This window comes from Podarcis filfolensis (assembly GCF_964270895.1).
Source record: "Podarcis filfolensis genome assembly, chromosome: 9".
NCBI lineage: Eukaryota > Metazoa > Chordata > Lepidosauria > Squamata > Lacertidae > Podarcis > Podarcis filfolensis.
In genome coordinates, this window is record NC_139610.1 from 26246726 (window position 1) to 26259549 (window position 12824).

General features: G+C 40.6%; 2 long non-coding RNA genes across 3 annotated transcripts in view; one reads left to right on the top strand and one right to left on the bottom strand.

Moving 5' to 3' along the window:
* The window catches only part of LOC310770350, a 48380-nt gene extending 41853 nt beyond the window's left edge, over window positions 1–6527 (top strand). Inside the window, exons 1-2 of one of the 2 annotated variants that reach the window (XR_014552099.1) lie at window positions 454–589; window positions 6357–6527. This is a non-coding gene — a long non-coding RNA (uncharacterized lncRNA). Of the gene's footprint in view, window positions 1–453; window positions 590–6356 lie in introns of those variants that run through there. The other variant, XR_014552098.1, reaches the window with a different exon arrangement.
* Window positions 6528–10072: 3545 nt separating this feature from the next.
* LOC310770577 lies at window positions 10073–12040 on the bottom strand. Its single transcript, XR_014552289.1, has 2 exons — window positions 10954–12040; window positions 10073–10442 (listed from the first exon to the last, which is right to left on the bottom strand). It is a non-coding gene; the product is annotated as an uncharacterized lncRNA (long non-coding RNA).
* Window positions 12041–12824: the final 784 nt, after the last annotated feature.

Here is a 12824-nt window from a genome sequence, read left to right on the forward strand (position 1 = left end):
ACGTATCTTCTCATATTTTATTCTTGTCTTGTTATCAGAGATCTCTTCTGTCAGCAGTCTTTACTCCCCTTTTTCCTTGAAGCATGTGCAATTTATCTCGTCCAAATTGTTTCTTTTGAAGATGCTTGCAACTAGCGGCGCGAATCAGGGACGGCGTCCAGGAGTGCCGGAATCCCACAGGAGGGCTTTGTGCCTAGTGCCCCCACCCCCACAAATTCGGGGGTGGTATAGGGCACAGCAGGCAAGGGCCGTCCCCCCCCCCACAATCCTGGGGGGGTTAAGGAGGCTAATTACCCCCATCATAGCCTCCAAATTACCTCGTGTGGGTCAGAGAGATGTTATTGTCAGCCATCTTCTGATGCGCCACCTAGTGGCCCCCGTGTTCCTTCTTCTCTGATGAGGGAGGAAGTGAAGCATTCTCTTTCTCACTCTCTCTGTGACATAAAACTGACCAAGGAAGGTGTGCCTAAGAAAGCTCAAAGCTTAGAGCACATGTTTGAAGCTATCTTTCTGTATTTTCTATGAAAATGCCTATGTTCTCCTTGCCACTGCTTGGATAAATCCATCTATTTGACCTTTGTAACATTTTGTAAGTAAAGCATTTTAAACTTACTTAACAGTGGGCGGTTACTTCATTGCAAGAGGGGTAGAAAGAGGAGTACTGTTTGCAAGTGGACTAAATGGGATAATGGGTTCTAACAACTTATATTCCTATCACTATACTGCTGCTTGACTTTTGTGAGTTTAAACTCTGCTTCTGGTGGCTCTCTCCTGCTGGAAAGTGAACTTAGCCCCATAGTTTGAATCCAGGCACCCAGCCAATTCTTTTGTTTTTTACCCCACATGTGTGGGTCACAGGGATAATGTTTTTTCCTCCTAAAATTAGCCTAATCAGAAGTGGCTTGTTGGGTTGGGGAAAGCCACTATTCTAGCTTCCTGGCAGGTGGGTCGTTGTTGAATACTGGGAAGCAGAGGGATGAGGCAGTGTGCAGGTTAGCATGCTGAAACACCAGTGCTTCTGCCAGAACATTTGCACCATGTATGCTTCCCATGTATGCTTCCCAGATGTAGCAAGAAATGTTTGTTTTTAGCTGGCGATTCTTTTACCATTCCAAATTCCTTTTTATTACCAGTAGCTAATACATTTTCACATCTACAGCTGGATAATCTAACTCTCACACCAGTGAGTGGCCTGAAGGCACATGGGGCCATCACCTTGCTGAATCTAAGCAGGTCTGAGTCTGGTTAATTGCCTGGATGGGATATCACTTTGGAACCATGTGTACACTAACCCGAGTTCTATGATGGGGGAGAAGGCAGGATAGATATGAGAATGCACAGAAGGTTTCCCCCCCCCCCCCGTTATAAACAGGAAGACCCTTTTTTGTGGACCCAAATCTGCTCTAGAGGGTCCTGTGCATGGACACCATTGGATACAACCCTGTATTTTTTTACTTGCTTTTAAAATCTCATTTGTAAAGACTACTGATGGAATCTACCTATAGTATGTCATCTGTTTTGTTTAAGTTGATATGCCCATGGGTACCATATACAAATGATTATTTTGTGTAGGATAGAATCAAGGACAATGAATCAGGAAATCCCTTTTTTATATCCTGCCTTTCAAGCTTTTTGTCACAGTGACATTCAACTGTCTTCCTCCACATACAGGAAGCAGGGTAATGGATTTGGACAGATAATGGAATTTGATGGCATAGCCATCAGAGAATAATACCCCATCCAGTTTGTAAGGTGTGAATTTGCAAGAAAGTAGGGGAGGAAATCCGATGGCCTGGACACTAGAAAATATTGCCCTGGTACTGAAATATAACAAGAGATAGAAAAATGATGTTCACAGAGCATTTGAAAACATTACCATTAAAGGAACCTGAAGGGGTAAGATAAAATGATGTTTTCAGCTGCATATGCTAGCTACCAGCTGCGTGCTTGTGGAAATTCGCAAATAATTCAAGAAACAATCTCTCACACAGTCCAGGTGGAGTAGGTAAGGCTTCTGGAGATCAATAAGGCTGCAGATGAGATCATGTTCATTATTGCATATTTATGGTAAAAAAGAACCATTGGAATGGGATCTTCATCAAGCATCTCTTTCTAAAAAAGAAAACAACTCCTAATGGCTTGACAGATCCCATCACTGATACCTTTCATTCCCTTCAAATGTAAGGAGTGGGTGAAACTATTGGCCAAATTTATTCCCATGAAGACTCAGGTGAATGTGAAAAAAGAAGGGTGTGTATAGTTTTTCCTTGGTACCCCCCTCTTCAGAGATGTTGGAATTGGAGCCATCACAGAGCCAGCATGACAGAATTTGCATTAATCCTCGGTCTTTCTGACACGTAGCGAACTTCATTATAAAGGATTATGTAGGCCTGGGTACTAGGTACACAATCTGGGTTTGCCAATCTCTTTTTGGCTCATGGGCATTTTTGTAAAGAGAAGAAACTTGTGGACCTCTTTCTCTTTCTCTCTCTTTCTCTTTTTCTCTCTCTCTCTCCCACACCCACCCACACCTATTCTATTGGCTACAATAGAATGAAACCTGTAGCAATCAATGGGACAGGATAGCCGTTTTGCGTCTATGCGTGTGCTCACTTGCTCTTTTGGATACATTCAATATTCCACTGCAAAAAAAGCAGTGGAATCAATCAACACAAAGTTAGACATGTGCAGACCTATTTATTTCAATAGATTTTGTCATTCTGAACTCTGTGCTGCATTGCGGTCAGTGTACTTGAAGAGCCTTTTTTGTGGTTGCCATTTTTATACCGCAGAATAATTGCATGTCACCAGGAGTTGTCACATTCCCTTTCCGGGTGGCCACAGAGCCCTTCCTAGCACTGAAACTAAACTTGAAAGAAACATCTCTCACACTGAAATCAATGGGACTTAAAAAGCATTTCCCTTGTTCTAGATCACACTATGCGTGAACCAGACATTGCAGAGCAAATTTACTTATAATAGTCATAAACTGAATGAACTTTGCTGGTGTCAGGTTTTATCTGGATTCAATGCAAATATCAATAAGGAAGACAAATTGCGAAAGGTAATTTTTGCTGCTTCTTTTCGGAATGACTTTTTCCTTTTTAGTTCTTCCAAACCCTGTATAGCTGTGGGCTTCACAGAGCATATTTACTTAGCACCGCTTTACACTTCATTTTGGCTTTCCCTGGTTCAGTTTTTGTTAAAGGTGAAGAACCAGAGATAGAGGTTGACCTTTAATATAGACAGAAATGAGAGACTTAACACTTCAGTTGCTTAATCCTGATACAGCCACCAGAAAACTACTATGCCAAGAAAGGGGGGAAAGATGAAATATTTTGAGTTGGATAAGATAAACAGGCACAGGGCACTGTAATAAGTTCCAAATTGGCAAGTTAGTTAAAATTCATAAAGTACTTTTGATAATGCTAACTCCCTTGATTAAAGGACACCGTCTCTACCATTTTTCAGCAATAGATATTGTAAATAAAAGCATTTAGGTTTGTGACAGCTGTGCCTGTTAGATAAGAAAAGCATTGTGAAACAGTGGAGAAGTAATTTTCCTGCAACTTATTTATAGTTGCCCTAGCTGTAAAAGTGGAAAGGGGAGGAGGTTAAAAATCAATCCCAGCATTTGGATGGAAAACTCAATACTTATTTGATAAACATTATAAATTGGTACAATGTTATCGTTATTGTACTTCATTCCCCTGCTCTTTCTAGATATTAATCTGCGTGAGGAATGAAATTTTCGGTGATAGCCAAAGGTGTTTTCATGGCTACAAGTCAAAAACTGCCCCATTTGCTAATGGCTATTTGTTTTTGGCCACAATATATATTGAACAAACAGTCATTCCTAACTTGACTCTGCCTTACGCCTTTTGAAGGGGACAGGTTCACACAAACACATGCATCCTGAAATGTTTTGACAGCTGATTACTGTGTTCCTGGGGATGGTTTGCAAAGGCCCACTATTCCGTAATTATAATGCAAAGTCATGGTTTGCATGTGTGAAAGGGCTACTTTCTGATATAGCACTACAGAGCTGGTGAAACTTCCACATCACCTCGTTGTCAATGCAGGCACTGACCTTGCTGTATGTTTGAGGAGCATGAGAAGGGAACCTACATATGCATCAATGCACATACACACCAATGTGAGCCTTGTATACATGGATCAGGATCACCCTAATACTTTTCTTTTCTTTTTATCAAGCAGGTTTTGAATTTGAATTTTCTGCTGCTTATATATTGCATGCTTTTATTGATTTGTACACCACTGTGGAATTTTGCCACCCTATTTTTTGACTGCATGTTTTGTAATTGTACATTCTTTTATTATATCTTGCCTTTTATGTCTTATCTACAAGACACCCAAGGTTGCAAACGTCATCAAAGGGATGCTTCTGAGTTTCCCAGGTATCTGTCAGGATCAAGGGATCCTACAGCATCCCTTCTCAGGAGGATGCCATGGTTCATATACTGGGAGAGAAAATAAAGCTCAGTGCAGCTCAGGGACTGCAGTCATAGAATAGAGCAAGGACAACCAATTTGGGGTCCTTCAACCATTGTTGGACTTCCATCAGCTCCAGCCTGCATGGCCAATAGTCAGGGGTGATGGGGAATTGTAGCCCATTAATGTTTGTAGAGCATCTCATTGGCTCCTCCTGTAATATGTGTTCTGTAATATGACTTCATTCTCCAAGGCACACTTCAACTCATCTTACAGCATTCAAGTGTGACTTGGCAAACAGCTTGGGAATAACTGTTTGTATGGCTTCTTCAAAAGCTACTGGAGGAAAGATATGCTACCCTGTTCTACTTGTGTTACATTAGATGCCACATTGTCATTAGGAGTGCAAGTCCCTGCTTGCTCTCTCATGACAACATATAATTGAGTTCTGCCACACTATAAAAAAGTACCATTAAACAAGAGGGTCACTGGAGATATGTAAGGTAAAGCAGCCTTACATAAAAGTGAAGACTTGCTATACATTTCCAGACCTAGGAAATTCAATGGGAAACTGCACCATAAACCATAAACTCATTGAATAACAATACATCAAGAGGATCTCTTGTGGGCTGAACCAAGTTTCAGGATGGTGATGATGATGATGAATAATTCATTAAATTTGTATCCCACCCTTCCTCTCAAAGGAATCTGGGGTGGCACATTACAGATTACAGCGGTACCTCAGGTTAAGTACTTAATTCGTTCCAGAGGTCCATTCTTAACCTGAAACTGTTCTTAACCTGAAGCACCACTTTAGCTAATGGGGCCTCCCGCTGCCACCTTGCTGCCGGAGCACAATTTCTGTTCTCATCCTGAAGCAAAGTTCTTAACCCGAGGTACTATTTCTGGGGTAGCGGACTCTGTAACCTGAAGCGTATGTAACCTGAAGCGTATGTAACCCGAGGTACCACTGTATTTGTTATTTGGCTTACCAATGGCAGGATATGTATGCTAACGCAAGAAGTGTTAGAATGACATGTTGGAATCGTGTTTTTAATATTCTGTTGGGAGCCGCCCAGAGTGGCTGGGGAGGTCCAGCCAGCTGGGTGGGGTATAAACAAATAACTATATTATTATTATTATTATTATTATTATTATTATTATTATTAGAATTATTATTATCATCATCATCATCAGTGCTTTTTTCTGGGGGGGACACAGGGGTACACATACCCTAAACATTTTGTGAATCTTTGTACTTTTGCCCATTTACTGTATTTATTTTCCCCAATTTGAACTATAAAATAGTGATTTTCTTGAGTCAAAATGAGAGTACCCCTAAACATTTTGTAGAAAAAAAGCAATGATGATGATGATGATGATGATGATATCACTGTATGTACTTTCTACGCTTCATTTCCCTCTGACCTGAGAGCTCTCACACACACACACCATTTGTGTACAAGAACAACACATTATACATCTGATGAAAAGGACAGTGCTCAAAGGAAGGTTATGCCATAATAAATAGGCTAGGACTGGGTTCCACTAGTGCAACTGGGTTTTCACTCCCTCTTCCCCTCCTGTGTGCCCCTGGGCCCCTCAAATCAGTTTGGGTGGTGTTGGGGATAACACCAGAAGAGCATTCAGATGACGAAAGGGAGATTGTTCTATCACAGAAACGCTTGCACTCATGCAACAATAACTTTAGCACTATGTTGAATTTGTCCTTAGTCTTCAAAGTAACACAAGACGCTTTGCTACATTTCTGAAGTTTTATTTAGGTAGTTTGCCAAGAGATTATTTCTACTGAAAAGCAAGCACCCTTCAAATAAGACAATATCAAACTGCTGATCGTTTGACTATACTAGTTTTTCTTTTTCAAACTTCATTCTCCTTTTCAGCTACAATTATGCCAGCCAGCCAGGTATGAAAAATGGAGAAGCGACAATTGCTGTCTTTCTTCTGACAATGCAGTTATGGAAAGAGAGAAAAAGAGAGCAGATTCTCCTGAAAGAAAGATGCAGAGAAGTATTTTATATATATATAAAAATCTCATAAACCTACTTTAACAATGACGCCTCCGTTGCAAATATGTCTTCAATGATACAAAGTGGTCCCCCTCCTCCATGAATTATGCCATTTCGAGACAGTAGCTGTAATTCCAGAGTTATCATCCCTGCTGGGCTACAACACTGTTTTATTGTCAGATTGTATTATCATACAATGCATAAATACCGCAAGCCTGAAGCCAAAAATGTGGCTGTTATTACAAAACCATATAGAAACTTCAACCTCTCTCATCTGTAGTCATGTCCATCTCTCCTCTTTGCTTGTTCCAATTTTCCTTCGTGGAAGTAGCTTAATGGTAGAGCATCTGCTTCGCATGCAGAAAGTCCCGGGTGAAATCTCCAGCATCCCCTTTAAGGCTTGGAGACACTCCTGTCTGAAACCTTGGACAGCCGCCATAGTTAGTGTAGACCAGGGGTGGCCAACTCCCAAGAGACTGCAATCTACTCACAGAATTAAAGACTGGCAGTGATCTACCCCCTTTTGGGGGGTTCAGGTCAAAGTTGTTGAGCTTTCTTGGGGGGAGGAAAGCCCCAGTTTTCGGGGGTTCAAGCCAAAGCTCTAGGGAGGAAGGGGAACAGTCACTCACCAGCATATCACTGGGGAAACAAACAGCCTCACTGAGTAAACCCCGTCTTCCATTCTGCAGATTGTGCAACAATGGAGGTTGGGGCAAGGGGTGGGGCAGGATTCTGTTTCACCAACCCTAAGGAAAGGGACCCAGCGATCAACCGTGATCTACCAAAACCTCCCGGGGATCTACCAGTAGATTGTGATCGACCTGATGGACATCCCTGGTGTAGACAACACTTAATGGGCTGGCTTCCTATGTTCCAACTCCTTTCCCCTCATTTGTGGAGCCTCTCTCTCTCTTCCACTTCTTTTTTCTTTTCTTTTTAGCTATTCCTGCTTCCCTTGACCTGCAGCCTGGTCTGGCCTCTGCTTTCATCTTTTGGAGGCCCACGCTCCTTCTATCCCTCCCTAGATAATTCATTATTGGTGTTAGGCTGAGGAAGGCTGCTTTACTTATTCATAGGGTTTCCAATAGAGGGGTGGAAACACTGGTTGGCAAAGGGTCCCTTCCCCATGTAAGAAGCCCAGTGCATGAATAAGACAAGCCCCCATTAGACTAATAATGATTACATTAACTTGGAATCATCGGAGCCAACTTCTAGGGGCCCCCTAACAAAATATTTTGGGGGGGCGGGCATCTCTAGAGTTGATGGGCATTGCAGGGGATGTATTAATTGAGAGGTCTAAGTAAGTATGCTTACACAGTATGTTATATTTTAGTCCAGGGTGTCCCAGAAATTGGCCTCCAGTTGTTTATGGACCACAGTTCCCATCATCCCTGACAACTGGTCCTGCTAGCTATGGATGATGGGAGTTGTAGTCTAAAAACTGCTGGAGAATGAAGTTTTGGGAACCCTGTTCTAATCCCTCCCCACTATCTAAGAGTACCTGTAGATTGTCAGTATTTTGTGGGAGGGATTTACATGCATCCTGGGAAATTTAAGTTTGCACAATTGGAGCAACTTGGGATAGTTCAGTTGGTTCTTAATCTCAGGGTTCAAGCCCCATGTTGGGTGAAAGAATTCTGCATTGCAGGGGGTTGGACTAGATGATACTTGTGATCCCTTAGAACTCTACAATTCTATGAAACTAGAATGCTGGACTATGATGATGATGATGATGGATTAAAGTACTCGGTAATCTTATTGCAACAAATCCAGTTTAAAAAAGAAGCAGACTTTTTATGGTTAGGAAAATTACTAAAAAGAGTGGCATGAATATATCAAGATGAATGCAGGACCAACCCTCCTTGTTGTATAACTTCTCTGAAACCAAATCACTGTGAGTGCTCACTGAAGACTGAATATGATCTAATCCCCCTGCAAGCAAATCAGGATTAATGTGCAATAAATAGGTAACTGGAAGGAGCCTGGGACTAATGTCATGCTTTGGAAGAAGGTAGAGAGAGTTGCAGGCTTGCATCCTCAAAAACTTTTGGGACCTCACTACAGAGATAAGTTAACTGGCCTGTACCTCCAGTTCCGTTTTCATATCATACAAGAGGCGTTCTGAAAAAGAAGAAGGTGGGAGACTAATTTATTCACACAAAATTTAAAATCTTTTCTGTAATATTCTTCCATAAGCCAATAGATGAAAAGGATTTGCACATCGTAAGACTCGCCTGCATAATATGCCATGTGAACAATAAATATGGCAGCCGTCAACAGATGTTTATAAAGAACGAAACAAGATGTGCCCAATTTTTGGTCCACCAAAGTTTACAGCATTCTTTTAAGTGTGGCTCCAAGGTACTATTTTGGGAAAGAATAAGACAAAGCATATGTTTAAGAATGCTGTGTTTTGAAAAGCTGGCATCCCATACAAATGGTTTGACATTTTTTTCTATAGATAGCTTTCCTCCACATGGTGGTGATGAGTGGCTGTAGACCTCACTAAATTAGCAATTATGGGTTCCAAAATGAGTCTCTTCAGAACTTCATAGGCAGTGATTAAAAAAGAAGAAAACTTGCTGCCATGCAGGTTCAACTGAGCATTCCTCACCCCACCACAGAAACAAATTTCACCCATTTATATTGAGATTTATTTATTTATTAACCCACCCACCCATACAGTGGTCATTTTAATCTGACAATGAAACATGCAGCTGTACTTCAAAAAATAATCTCCAAACAAGCAGCTTTCAGCCAGACAAGCAAATATAATTTCAGAATCATATCTCTGTCCTAGAAAACTCTGAGTAGAATAATCTTGAAGAGTTTTGCTCAGATGAGATTAGAATAATTCCACCATCCCCAGAACCTGAAGCCATTTTTATAAACCGGCTCTGCACTTCGCAGATGTGATATGCTTAATTAAGAAATCGTAGGCAGGCAAAACTGATAAGGAGGTTAGTTCCAACATTGCTCTTGGTGTTATATAAAGCTGGTGCTGGTCAATCATAAGTGTTTCACTCAGCCAATATGTTAGTTTTTGCAAGAGAAAATCTAAACAGGTTGGATCTAGTCTAAATGAGCATGCTTTGGTCCGATTGAAATCAATGAGACTTAATGCAATTGTAATCCTAATGACTTCTTAATATGCTGGAATTGGTTTATTTACAGGAATAAACTTATTCTTTATTTACAGGAAGCAGGGGAGGAGACTGCACTGCTGGCATGTTGTCTTCACTACAGTGGTACCTTGGGTTACAAACGCTTCAGGTTATAGACGCTTTAGGTTACAGACTCCTCTAACCCAGAAATATTACCTTGGGTTAAAAACTTTGCTTCAGGATGAGAGCAGAAACATGTTCCAGCGGCGCGGCAGCAGCAGGAGGCCCCATTAGCTAAAATGGTGCTTCAGGTTACGAACAGTTTCAGGTTAAGAACAGACTTCCGGAACAAATTAAGTACAGTGGTACCTCGGGTTAAGAACAGTTTAAAGAACGGACCTCCAGAATGAATTAAGTTCTTAACTCGAGGTACCACTGTATTTTGATAGCCTTCCCTGAGGGGAACTTGGGCAGTGGGGAACCTCCTGCCAGGAGACAAACATGTTTATTACTATTCACAATAACTATTTTAAGGTGAAAACAAATAGCAGGGTAAGTGTCTATTAAGTTACATAGACTTCCTCAACCTGCTTGCAAGGTGAAAGGCTTATCTGAAGACAGAACAATAAACTTAGTGGTCTTCTCTCTCCTACTAGTGCCCATACTTCTGGAATTCCCATTCTCGATCGTCTAATGTACACACCTGCCAACAGTGTGTTGACAACAGTGCATTCTTCGGAGGTATCTGATGCTTAGCTTGATCCATAATATTGTTTCTGCAAATGGCACAGTTGTCAGCCACAATGTCCCAAGCCCAGAGTGCAACTGCATTCCACTTCTTTACTTCAAAGCGCGTCTTGTCAGCACCACTTTTATTTATTTTATTTATTTTTAAATAATATTTATTAAAGTTTCAAAGAAGTTACGAAAATGAAAAGAAGAAAAAAAACAAAAAATACAAAATACAGAAAAATAAAAACAATTAAAAAACAAATCAGTCTTTCCATGTCTTATCTTTCATTTGCTTGTTTCCCTGACCTCCTCACACCTCCCTTTTTTGTATTCTAGTTCAATAGTTGTTTCAGCAAGTCCTTACCATTTTTGCTTTTATCTTGATATTTTATCTTGATATATTGTAACTTTACATTTTTACCTGTTAACAATCCATTTTTACATACCACTTTATAACATTATTGCTAAAACCACATAACTTTATTCCAGCATCCTTCTAACATTCCTTAATTTTACAGTGTTTCTGTAGATAATCTTTAAATTTCTTCCAATCTTCTTCTACCGACTCTTCTCCCTGGTCTCGGATTCTGCCAGTCATTTCCGCTAGTTCCATATAGTCCATCAACTTCATCTGCCTTGTCAGCACCACTTTTAGTCCCACTCAGTGTGTCCACATCCATTGCAACAGCTGTTTGGGCAGTGGAGAACCTCCTGTGCTTCTGCAGGCTCCCTGTGCATTTTAGAACCCTGAGTTTACAACCATCCCTGAAGCTGACTCTCCAAAGATTGTCTGGAGACATGAAAAGGAACACATCTCTTAGGGAATAAGGATACACTGCTGCTGTCTCACTTGCTGATTGCTGGCTGGCAACCCTTACACTGTGGATGCTATGAATCATAGCATGTTTACTATCTAATTTCCTTCACTTTGTGTCACAATCCAGGAATTAGTCTTCCCTGGAGTGAAATGGCTTGAGAAAATACAAACACTGCCATAGACACACAAGAAACCAAACTCCATAATGGGGCAATGCCATCAGTAGGCCAATAAAACATCACCAAATCGTGGTCAAGTTCTCCAGAGTTCTTCATCAAATATTTGACGAAGGGTCATGGAGAATTCAAAAGCTTGCTCACACGTTTGTGACATTTTAATTAAGCTGATAAATGCATTATCCTGTAATGCATTTCGGGCTTTTTCTGACGGGCCAAAACAACGTCATTTTTAAAATATATATATATAAAACCAAATAGTATCTAAAAGTCCATGCAATGTCAATACTGTGTCGTCTGCTTTCCAGGCTATCTATCTATTATGAATGTCCTCCTGCTGAAAGCTAATTGCCAGGAAAGCAATGAGTGACATCTGCCAGTTCTAACTATGGAGAGAAACTTATAAACTGTAGATGTTGAAAAATATCTAGTGTTGGGGGGGGGGAAATGTTTCCCCCCCTCCTTTATGTCACATAACAGCTGACAAGATAAAAGAATCCTGATGTGAAGTAGAGAGAAGCCACTGCCTCTCCATGGCATTTGAAGAGTGTTTCATTAGGAATAGTGTGTCAGTTTCTGCACACATCAGGAAAGAGAAAATCAGTAAAGAGGGAGAGAAGAGAAGAAAGGCAGGGGAAAACATTGGTTTCTTGGCTATTATATTGCTTGTTTTTTACTTCCTCTCTTTTCTCCATAACGAAATTACTTTTTTGAAACTATGTACTGGCACTTGTAAGGGACAAAGGTGGTGCTGTGGGTTAAACCACAGAGCCTAGCTAGGCCGAATTGCTGCGATAAAGATGAATGTATTGCCAAGGATGTTGTTTTTGTTTCAAACATTGCAAATATTAGATAAAATGGAGTGTTTCAAGAAGTGGCAGAGAGATATCTCTAGATTTGTCTGGCAGGGCAAGAAACCTCGAATAAAATTTAAGATATTAACTGACGCTAAGGAAAGAGGTGGATTTGCCCTGCCAGACTTAAAACTTTATTATGAATCAGCCGCTTTCTGCTGGCTGAGAGAATGATGCTTCTTGAGAACACTGATGTGTTGGATTTAGAAGGTTTTAACAACGTTTTTGGGTGGCATGCATATTTGTGGTATGATAAGGTCAAAGCACATAAAGCGTTTAAAAACCATATTGTCAGAAAAGCACTGTTTAATGTTTGGATAAGATACAGGATTTGCTTGAAAATAAAACCCCAAGTTGGCTGTCACCAATGGAAGCGAAGGCTCAGAAAAAGCTCAATATGGAGGCCAAATGGCCGAAATATTGGGAAATTTTGGAACAAGAGGGAGACAGATTAAAACTGCAGAGTTTTGAAAAATTAAAAAATAGAGTGCGAGATTGGCTTCACTATTATCAAATAATGGAGGCATATAATTTGGATAAAAAAATTGGCTTCCAGGTGGAAAAATCAAAATTGGAAACAGAACTGTTAGATTCCAAAACTAAGAATTTGTCAAGAATGTATAACTTGTTGTTGAAATGGAACACTCAGGATGAAACGG